Source organism: Malaya genurostris, chromosome 2 (assembly GCF_030247185.1).
Source record: "Malaya genurostris strain Urasoe2022 chromosome 2, Malgen_1.1, whole genome shotgun sequence".
NCBI lineage: Eukaryota > Metazoa > Arthropoda > Insecta > Diptera > Culicidae > Malaya > Malaya genurostris.
The window spans coordinates 16,809,092-16,821,143 of NC_080571.1; the positions used below are offsets into that span (position 1 = coordinate 16,809,092).

Here is a 12,052-nt window from a genome sequence, read left to right on the forward strand (position 1 = left end):
ACAAAGCCGTGCTGATCGGTTGTAAGGATGTGATTTACTGACGGGTAAATAATATCCAACAGCATACTCTCGAAAACTTTTGGGAGGCAACTAAGGATAGAAATCGCGTGAAAACAGCAGCGGGTAGATTCACATTATACAACGATAGACTATTCAAGTAAGATTCTGACAAAGGTGGTGAGTTGTTACTTAACACGCTTTGAAAGAAAGACGAGAATAGATTGGCTGAGTCAATAGATGTTGTTGAAGATTGGTTTCGATAGGAGATGCTTTCTGGAAATCCTCGGGAAGACTTTTTACTTCGCAGATAAGACCAGAACTGTTTCGGGTCCTCCTTAAAACTGTTCTCCAGTCGAGAAACGTAGAGTCGAAAACACGATACGTTCAATGATTCAAACTGATGCTCTAATTCACGCACCAACAGTTTATCTCCTTCACTTTTTGTCCGAAAAAATCTTCTACGAGCCTTTCTTAACCGATTCCGAAGGTTGCGCAGCTCATCATTCCACCAAGGCCGCTTGTTGTTCGAGTTGCACACGCGTCTCCTACGCGGCACGAGATTTTGAAAAATAAAATCTAATTCACGATAAAACAAGTCTACTGCATCATCCAAAGCGCCCTGTCCGAGTATATCCATCCAATTTACACGAGAGATTTCCGCATTCAGTAGTTGATAATCGCACTGATTGAAGTCATAATAAAAGTCTGCATTGTCATTCGTCAATAAAGTGTATGAAGCTTGAATTGTGAGAACAAAAGGGTAGTGGTGCTGATCCAGTTTCATCAAAGGTAAGGGCGGTTCAAAAATTTCACAGTCAGTGGAGCAACTAACAAATGCCAAATCTAAAAGTTTTCCGTTTAAATTCGTCAAATTGTTAATTTGTTGCAATCCTGTAGCGATCATGGATTCAACTAATAACAATTCTTGTTCTGAAGATGCGTTATTAGGAAGAAAACATCCAACTTCCTCGTCAAAACTCCAACGCAACATTGGTAAATTATAATCACCTACTACTACAATTCTATCACAAGTAGGTTTAGAATTTTCCCTACACAAAAATCTCAGAATTGCGGAAGCAAAAGATGTCCTCATGGTAACAACCAAATCATATATATATATATAATAGAGCTGAAAAGTCACCACTTGTTTCTGAACACCCAATTTAAATCTTAATAATTTAATTTTAACTCATATTCCAATAAATAGTTATTTAAAAAAAAAAGATTTTATAGATATTCATATATGAAATAGAGTAAACTAATCGTATAATTAATTTATTCCATTTCAGCCTTCTTCAATTTTAAAATCACATAGACTATCTCAGAAAGGTGAGTTCGAATTTGATTCTTGATATGTCATTGCTTACATTTGAGACTTAGACGTGACTTCATCGTTCTCCGAATGTTTTTTAATCAAACAGCTTACGAAAAAGATCACATCTTGTGTCCCAGGAAACTAAGATATGATAACTAAACTCTATATAATAATATTGTTTTTGCTAAACTCATACTAAGTAAGAAAATGTATGAAACTTGTAGACGTCGACTTATGGCTTATAAGTCTTGAAGACACTACACAACCCACCCTCTTGAGCTGTTCTCAATTATTTTAATATTTTCTTTTCTGGATTACCACCAGCTGACTGATCCACCCGGCGGAGATGGTGGAACGTTGCCAGCTGTTGCTAGTTGGCCAACAAAAATATCACTGCCGTACCTCGTTGAGAATATACTCAATAGAAAAAAAAATCCCCCACAAGAATTTCATATGAGCGAGATCCAAGATATCTTTTTAAAAATTTAATCAATTTCCTAGAACCGCTTCAGCTTCAGCGTCGTGCATCGGTGACATCCCGATCAGGTCAGACAGCTGATGTGCAGAGGGGAGGGGAGGCGGGAGAGGGTTGCATTCCATTGACGTCATAATTTGAATTCTTCATTACGAATTTCCCACCTGGCATATTCGGTTTTCCATTCCATCCGTAACAACATACGCCGCATCGGTTCTGCTTTGCAATCATCGCAGCAGCAGTAGCAGTAAAATGTTGTAGGAATGCATTTCGCGGTTCGGGCAGCAATTTTTTTTCCCGGGAACTGGAGCATGAATAAAATGTTCCATTGCTCGAATATCGCTCGTTTCGCTGTCACAGCTCCGTTCATTTATCTAGAGCTTGCTATAGTAGAATCAGTTTGCGGTTTCCAGATAGTGGTGGTTGATTGGTTTTTGAATCTCACTCTGGTTGGGGTGGGGTCATGCGTTTTCCTGGATCTTGTCAGTTCCAGAGGAAGCGCACGTTTCCACTAACTCAAATGAGTAGTGCAAAATGCCGGTTGGGTGCTGGTCATGATTGAAATGTTATGTCATGAGCAAAGCGAAAACTAAAATGTTTAACGTTGTTGTTCGACATCGATTAATTGGCTTTATGACAAAACAAAAAAAAAATGGAAGTTACAATCCAGAAATACTTTGCTTTCTTCCAATATCGAAAACGTTCATTTTCCTATGTAAGGGAAATGTTTGACAGACCCCATCGACTTTACTCGTTTTTTATTTCGGTTACTACATTTTCCGTAACAAACTTGTCAAAACCCCAGGCATTGTCCGGCATTGGTTATGTGTGTGATATCCAATAAAATGCTTTTCCAGCATGGAAAGCAGGACCCGCTTCTCCTACCTGCAGCTGACAAGTGTACTCATCTAAATAGCAAAACTTCTCGGCCTCCGTCAGGTTTGGGATGACAAACCGCACATCATTGTTTGACTCGCTCCAACGAGGAGCCTCTATCTCCCCGGAGGCCGCCGGAGAAATCGGCCGGACAGACTGCCAAGGCAATGATTTGGAAAATTAGTTTGACTTTTCAACTGTGGCCTAGATGGCTTGTTGTTGATGATGATGAGCTGTTGTTGTTGTTGTTGTTGACTGTTGTCATCATATGTAGTATGAGAGTTGGGATGAAAAGAAATCCCGATGCCCGGATGCCCGTTCCGAGTAGTGAGTCGAGAGTCGTTTGAGCTAGTGAAGCACCGATGCCACCGCATTGTCGATGTGATCAAAGATCTCCCCCTGACTAGCCGGGATGATTGGTTCGACACAACTGATATCGGTGAACCGAGACCAAGAACGCGTGATATTCCGGCGCTCTGGGCGTGTGTGTGTGTGTGGGAGTGTCAGTGTGTATGTGGAACTAATCACTTCAGTGCCGCAGGACGCTTGACAGAGTTAGCCGGAGTTATTAAGGGCTAGAGGCAATCTGGACCTGGATCTGGGGATTAGTCGGTGGCTTTGTGGTAGATAGTTGTTAGCTCCGATGAGATTATTTAATTATGGAAGTGATTGTCTTGGATGGAAATTTGCTCAGTTTTATCGAGATTGAAATGAAATAATTGGATTTTTCGTTCCTGATGCTTCGGATGAACCGTTCCGAGGCGGACATGGGAAATGATGCCAGTGCAAGGATGATTGCTGATGAGCTGCCTGCTGAGGGTTTTCTATTCTTCTATGATGGAAGTCAATTCACAAGACGACTCAATTGATGAAATCGTAAAGGATGTAGTCTTTTGGCTTCTATTTTCAATAGACATTTTCAATTTTTTTTCATATCGCTTCATATCGGCTGCAAAAATTATTCTAAGAAACAGGCCTCGTACCAATAAACAACTCTCCTATCGTTGAACTGCTCTATTGTTAAGCTATTCGGAAGATGTGTAAAATTAGTATCTTAAGTTCATTTAAACGGACGAAACTCCATGTGTCATGATTAAAAATCATGAAATCATGAAACACGTCTTCTCATGAATCTCCATGAACAAAATAATATCATGAAAATGTATCAATCATTTTTCTGATGAAATCATGAATAAAAAGACATGATTTCATGAGAAGACAAGTTTTATGATTTCCAATCATGGTACCGACAAAGGATTTTTATCCTTGTTGAAACGCACTTAGTTTTCAGTGGAAATGTTACAAAACTGTTGGATGTTAAATTTTTATTGAATACACCCAAATTTCCATTTACGTACTAGTCGGGGATTCGTAAATCAAACTAAGACGTAAAAGAAGTTTACGATACTTGGAATTCTCAACGAAAACAAGTTTTCTTTATGTATATGCATTATTAAATATGTTCAATATAGTGGATTATTATGGAACGAAAATTATCAGTATTTGCAAGAAAAGAATGTTCTAAGTCGCATCAATTTCCAAGATGGCGACTTCCGGCTCATCGATATTCGTTACAAACCATCAGGATATGGGTATTTTCGGAACTGGTTTGATGAGTATATGTTGGAAAATAATGCTTGAGGTAGTCCTGAATTCCAAGATAATTTCCGACATCTACACATCAAATCCGTTCCGAAAATACCCATATTGTAAGGGTTTTCAAGAAATATCAATGAACAAAAAGTCGTCATCTTGGAATTTAGAACCAACTAAACATCGTTTTCCGACATGCACTCTTCAAACCCGTTTCGAAAATACTCATATTGTAATGGTTTTCAAAGAATATAAATAAATCGGAAGTCGCCATCTTGGAATTCAGATCCACCTTAAAATTTTGTTTTTCGATATCTACTCATCAAACCCGTTCCAAAAATACCCATATTGTAAGTGTTTTCAAGAAATATCAATAATCCGGAAGCCGCCATATTGGAATTCAAAACCACCTCAAACATCGTTTTTCAATATCTACTCATCAAATCCGTTTCGAAAATACTCATATTGTAAGTGTTTTCAAGGAATATCAATAAACCGGAAGTCATCATCTTGGAATTCAAAACCACCTTTAATGTCGATTTCCGACATTTACTCATCAAACCCATTCCGAAAATACCCATTTTGTAAGGGTTTTCAAGAATATTATTAAATCGGAAGTCGCCATCTTGGAATTCAAAACCACCTCGAACATCGTTTTTCAACATCTACTCATCAAACCCGTTCCGAAAATACCCATATTGTAAGTGTTTTCAAGGAATATCAATAAACCGGAAGTCGCCATCTTGGAATTCAAAACCACCTCAAACATCGTTTTTCAATATCTACTCATCAAACCCGTTTCGAAAATACTCATATTGTAAGTGTTTTCAAGGAATATCAATAAACCGGATGTCGCCATCTTGGAATTCAAAACCACCTCAAACATCGTTTTTCAATATCTACTCATCAAACCCGTTTCGAAAATACTCATATTGTAAGTGTTTTCAAGGAATATCAATAAACCGGAAGTCACCATCTTGGAATTCAAAACCACCTCAAACATCGTTTTTCAACATCTACTCATCAAACCCGTTCCGAAAATACCCATATTGTAAGTGTTTTCAAGGAATATCAATAAACCGGAAGTCGCCATCTTGGAATTCAAAACCATCTTTAACGTCGATTTCCGACATTTACTCATCAAACCCATTCCGGTTTTCAAGAAATATCAATGAACCAAAAGTCGTCATCTTGGAATTTAGAACCACCTAAATCATCGTTTTCCGACATGCACTCTTCAAACCCGTTTCGAAAATACTCATATTGTAAAGGTTTTCAAAGAATATAAATAAATCGGAAGTCGCCATCTTGGAATTCAGATCCACCTTAAAATTTTGTTTTTCGATATCTACTCATCAAACCCGTTCCGAAAATACCCATATTGTAAGTGTTTTCAAGAAATATCAATAATCCGGAAGCCGCCATCTTGGAATTCAAAACCACCTCAAACATCGTTTTTCAAAATCTACTCATCAAACCCGTTTCGAAAATACTCATATTGTAAGTGTTTTCAAGGAATATCAATAAACCGGAAGTCACCATCTTGGAATTCAAAACCACCTTTAATGTCGATTTACGACATTTACTCATCAAACCCATTCCGAAAATACCCATTTTGTAAAGGTTTTCAAGGAATATTATTAAATTGGAAGTCGCCATCTTGGAATTCAAAACCACCTCAAACATCGTTTTTCAACATCTACTCATCAAACCCGTACCGAAAATACCCATATTGTAAGGGTTTTCAAAGAATATCAATAAACCGGAAGTCGCCATCTTGGAATTCAGAGCCAACTCAAACATCGCTTTCCAACATCTACTTATCAAACCCGTTCCGAAAATATTCATATTGTAAGGGTTTACAAGGAATATCAATAAACCGGAAGTCGCCATCTTGGAATTCGAAACCACCTCAAATCCGTTTCGAAAATACCCACATTGTAAGTGTTTTCAAGGAATATCAATAAACCGGAAGTCGCCATCTTGGAATTGAAAACCACGTCTAACATCGTTTTTCAACATCTACTCATCAAACCCGTTCCGAAAATACTCATATTGTAAGTGTTTCCAAGGAATATCAATAAACCGGAAGTCGCCATCTTGGAATTCGAAACCACCTCAAATCCGTTTCGAAAATACCCACATTGTAAGTGTTTTCAAGGAATATCAATAAACCGGAAGTCGCCATCTTGGAATTGAAAACCACGTCTAACATCGTTTTTCAACATCTACTCATCAAACCCGTTCCGAAAATACTCATATTGTAAGTGTTTTCAAGAAATATCAATAATCCGGAAGCCGCCATCTTGGAATTCAAAACCACCTCAGACATCGTTTTTCAAAATCTACTCATCAAACCCGTTTCGAAAATACTCATATTGTAAGTGTTTTCAAGGAATATCAATAAACCGGAAGTCACCATCTTGGAATTCAAAACCACCTTTAATGTCGATTTACGACATTTACTCATCAAACCCATTCCGAAAATACCCATTTTGTAAGGGTTTTCAAGGAATATTATTAAATCGGAAGTCGCCATCTTGGAATTCAAAACCACCTCAAACATCGTTTTTCAACATCTACTCATCAAACCCGTTTCGAAAATACCCACATTGTAAGTGTTTTCAAGGAATATCAATAAACCGGAAGTCGCCATCTTGGAATTGAAAACCACCTCAAACATCGTTTTTCAACATCTACTTATCAAACCCGTATCGAAAATACCCATATTGTAAGGGTTTTCAAAGAATATAAATAAATCGGAAGTCGCCATCTTGGAATTTAGAACCACTTCAAACATCGTTTTCCGATATCTACTCATCAAACCCGTTCCGAAAATACTCATATTGTAAGTGTTTTCAAGGAATATCAATAAACCGGAAGTCGCCATCTTGGAATTCAAAACCACCTCAAACATCGTTTTTCAACATCTACTCATCAAACCCGTTTCGAAAATACCCACATTGTAAGTGTTTTCAAGGAATATCAATAAACCGGAAGTCGCCATCTTGGAATTGAAAACCACCTCAAACATCGTTTTTCAACATCTACTTATCAAACCCGTATCGAAAATACCCATATTGTAAGGGTTTTCAAAGAATATAAATAAATCGGAAGTCGCCATCTTGGAATTTAGAACCACTTCAAACATCGTTTTCCGATATCTACTCATCAAACCCGTTCCGAAAATACTCATATTGTAAGTGTTTTCAAGGAATATCAATAAACCGGAAGTCGCCATCTTGGAATTCAGAGCCAACTCAAACATCGCTTTCCAACATCTACTTATCAAACCCGTTCCGAAAATATTCATATTGTAAGGGTTTACAAGGAATATCAATAAACCGGAAGTCGCCATCTTGGAATTCGAAACCACCTCAAATCCGTTTCGAAAATACCCACATTGTAAGTGTTTTCAAGGAATATCAATAAACCGGAAGTCGCCATCTTGGAATTGAAAACCACCTCAAACATCGTTTTTCAACATCTATTCATCAAACCCGTTTCGAAAATATCAATATTGTAAGGGTTTTTGAAGAAATATAAATGAGCCGGAAATGATTTTCATTTTAGGCGAAGTGAAAAAAGATTACGTTATATGGGATTTTGTTCGTGAAAAGAGTTTCGTAAAAAGAGGTAACGTAAAAAAAGGTTACGTAAACGAAGATTTGAGTTTGTGCTGGTAATATTAGACTAGTAATATTTGCTGTAAAGCGATTGTAGACTACTTTATACCGCCCCTTTTTGTGGACGTACTTTAAGGATGTCGTAATATCAAACGATTATTAGAGTAATCGATTATTAACTTCGATAATCGAGTAAAATTTAATCGATTAGTTTGAAGTAATATTTGATTAATAAATAATCGATTATTAACCCAGATAATCGATTAGTTTGACAATTATTCTTGTAATTGGACAATTTCGTCATCCCTACACGTGCGCCATTAGGTTCACCAGAGCGACAAGTTTTGGCACTTTTTGTGGCTTCGTCAATGCCCGAAATTCTTCAACCGGTCGAATTTGCGGGCAATATAGTGAATTTTACATTTGAGATAATCCCACATAACATGAAAATCTTGAAAACAGAAAAAAAAATTTATTATGGCTTCATATTGGATTAGAATGAATTTTACTAGTTCCGATTTTAATTTGCATTCGGCTAGCAAATGCGAATATATGAATTTAGATGTCCTATTTACCTGCTAAGCAGATGTGTGCTTCTGTGGTTCAGTCGATTAACGGACGTACTTTGTGATCCAATCTATCTCGATTCAAGTCGCAGTCGCTATCAGTTTTTTTTTTCAATTTTTTTTTAATTTCGAGCCAGTCAATTTTTAAGTCAAACAAAATTACATATTCTTTCACTTATATTTTCGTGGACTAAGACGCTCCGTTTATGTGCATCTTATAAGAAGTAAAATCATAATGTTTTTTCTCGAATTGTGATGTCTTCTGAAACAAAGGTAACATTTTTGGTTCGAACGGTTTGGTTTAACTTTGAACCATGGGTAGAAGTCGTTTTTGTAAATAAACCTTGTCGTATGTTTCGCTGTTCATCGAAGCTGGATAGCCAAATCATACTACAGTCACAAATTGCTTGCCAGATCATAACTTTCGCATCGATTTGTTTTGCTTTAATCGATTTTTCACACTCGTTTTATTTTTGTTATCTACCCCATTGACAGTACGGGTCATGTACACCATTTGTGCACAATACGATGTGAACTACTTTTACAGGGTGATTTTTTAAGAGCTTGAGAACTTTTTTAAACAATAAAACGCATAAAATTTGCAAAATCTCATCGGTTCTTTATTTTAAACGTTAGATTGGTACATGACATTTACTTTTTGAAGATAATTTCATTTAAATGTTGACCGCGGCTGCGTCTTAGGTGGTCCATTCGGAAAATCCGCTTTTTTATCGACAAATTTTGTTCAGCGATGAGGCTCATTTCTGGTTGAATGGCTACGTAAATAAGCAAAATTGCCGCATTTGGAGTGAAGAGCAACCAGAAGCCGTTCAAGAACTGCCCATGCATCCCGAAAAATGCACTGTTTGGTGTGGTTTGTACGCTGCTGGAATCATTGGACCGTATTTTTTCAAAGATGCTGTTGGACGCAACGTTACAGTGAATGGCGATCGCTATCGTTCGATGCTAACAAACTTTTTGTTGCCAAAAATGGAAGAACTGAACTTGGTTGACATGTGGTTTCAACAAGATGGCGCTACATGCCACACAGCTCGCGATTCTATGGCCATTTTGAGGGAAAACTTCGGAGAACAATTCATCTCAAGAAATGGACCGGTAAGTTGGCCACCAAGATCATGCGATTTGACGCCTTTAGACTATTTTTTGTGGGGCTACGTCAAGTCTAAAGTCTACAGAAATAAGCCAGTAACTATTCCAGCTTTGGAAGACAACATTTCCGAAGAAATTCGGGCTATTCCGGCCGAAATGCTCGAAAAAGTTGCCCAAAATTGGACTTTCCGAATGGACCACCTAAGACGCAGCCGCGGTCAACATTTAAATGAAATTATCTTCAAAAAGTAAATGTCATGTACCAATCTAACGTTTAAAATAAAGAACCGATGAGATTTTGCAAATTTTATGCGTTTTATTGTTTAAAAAAGTTCTCAAGCTCTTAAAAAATCACCCTGTATAACTGTTTTTTATTCGTCACAACCTGCATTAGAACTTTAACCCGTGTTGGCGGTTCAATGCATAGGGCGCTGGTCTTACAAACCAGTTGTCGTATGTTCGAGCCCCGACCTGGAAGGATTTGTAGTGTCAGTAGAATCGTAGCACCAGCCATGCACTGGTTCTGTACACTCTGAATCGGCTGCGAAGTCTGTTGAAACAAAAGGTCAAATTCCACTACAGGAATGTAATACCAAGGCTTTGCATTAGAACTTTTTCACCTTCTATTCTGGCAATCTCCATACTGCTCCATACGAATCTTCCATTGGTTGTAGAAGTGCTGGAAGTCCACTTCTGCTCAGCAGAGATGTCTATCTCCTCTGTGTGACGAAGAGCAAGCAAAATTTCTCACCTCGCACTGACAACTTCAACGAGAGCTCTTCTCTTTCACATTTATACACCACTGTTGTGTAAAGTGTGCACGCATCATGAGTGCGTTTGTTTATTTCCTTTTACCTCTTCCACTGAATCGCACCAAAGTGCTAGAGCATTAGCTAATAAATTCTCTGAGGTGGATGCAGATACTTTCACAGAGGTGTACACGCCGGTGAGCACTCTGCTGTATGGTTTTCGTAGATGAAGCGTGGACACGCAAAATCAGCAAAATAAAACAATTTATCGTAAAATTTTCGGTTTTCCTTGCAAATTTTTCATAGCAAGGCCAGATCTACTCTCTATTAATTGAAGTTCACAGAAGTGTTCGCTCACCATCACGCGCCAGTGGTCACTTGGGTGTATTTAGACGAGAGCGCGTGTGAGCGATTCATGCGAAGAGAATGTGTTTCACTCGCGCCAGCTGCTTTAACCACAAGCACACACTCAAATGCTGTCTATTCGACACTGAGAAGAAGTGCGCTTTCCTCTTTGTGCGGTGCTTCGTTTTTTGCATCCTCGGTGTGGCAAAAATCTGACTCTAGCGTGTATCACTCTGGTGAAATGCCATCTCTGCTGCTCAGCTGGTTTAAAATCTCCACCGCTTTCGATTTTCCTGCTCCACATCTTCAAATCTTATCCGGGTAAACTGCAACATGACTTTAATTATTAAAAAAAGCCACAGGGCACAAGATTAAGAAAGATAGGGATGGATGATCCAACACAGTGATGCCATATTGTTCGGAAAACGCCTTTACAGACTGAGCAGATCCGGTACTATTTCTGCGCAAACTTTCCGCATGTTGAAGGTTTCGTGCAATTCCTTGTCGATTCCTGTCATTTCGGCAATGTCTATTTCGATTAGTATTTGACCGTTCGGCCATGCCGAGGATCATCTCCTGTCGTTTCACATCACAAACGTAGGATTGATCTTAGGCTCGTTTGAAAGCTACTGATGGGTCATGGATCAAGTTCAAAGATTAATTGGCTACCGCTTTCGGTTCCGGAGATAATGAGGAATGTGTAGGGTCTTTGCCTTTGTCATTCGAATCAGCTCAACGAACTGAACAAATGTCTGAGTGTGTATATGACAAATAATGTCATTCTATTTAATCAGAGATGGCTGAATCAATTTTCACAAACTCAGATTATAATGAAAGGTCTAATGGTCGCTATTGAATTTTATCTTGATCCGACTTCCGGTTCTGGAATTACAAGGCAATATATGCAGATATATGATAAATTTTCTCGGAAATTTCTTAACCGATTTTTACAATCTAAGATGCAAATGAAAGGTTTTGAAATTCTTTGAAATGTCTCCGAAAAGTTGATCCAGATTCGACTTTTGGTTCCGGTATTACAGCGTAATAAGTGAAAAAAAATTCAATTTTTTGAAAGTGATGGCGAAATGAAGTGCAATTTTTTATAAAATTTACTGAAAAATAGTCTAGTTGATAGACCTTGTTAGTTAGAGGATATTTAAATCTAGTTTGGGACTACTAGTCCCCGGTTTCCACTTCCGAGAGAACCGGTTATAGTGAAAAAAAGCTCCAAAAACTCGATTCTAAATATCCAGAAATTTTGAGATTTTCGAAATCGAAACAATTATTTTTATGTCGAGTATAATAAAATTGCATGAAACGTCAAAATGTAGTTTTATATAGGGAAAAAAATATTTTTTAAATATACTTGAATTGTAGGAGAAGGTGTTCGGTTGCCG

The 12,052-nt window shown here is 37.9% G+C and overlaps 1 protein-coding gene across 5 annotated transcripts in view; it reads left to right on the forward strand.

The window, feature by feature from the left end:
- The window catches only part of LOC131427071 (high affinity cGMP-specific 3',5'-cyclic phosphodiesterase 9A), a 446,805-nt gene that overhangs the window by 295,769 nt on the left and 138,984 nt on the right, over positions 1-12,052 (forward strand). For all 5 annotated transcript variants that reach the window (XM_058589982.1, XM_058589985.1, XM_058589986.1 and 2 more), the window contains one exon: positions 1,290-1,329. The gene's annotated coding sequence lies outside the window, so the exon portion shown is untranslated. The remainder of the gene's footprint in view (positions 1-1,289; positions 1,330-12,052) is intronic.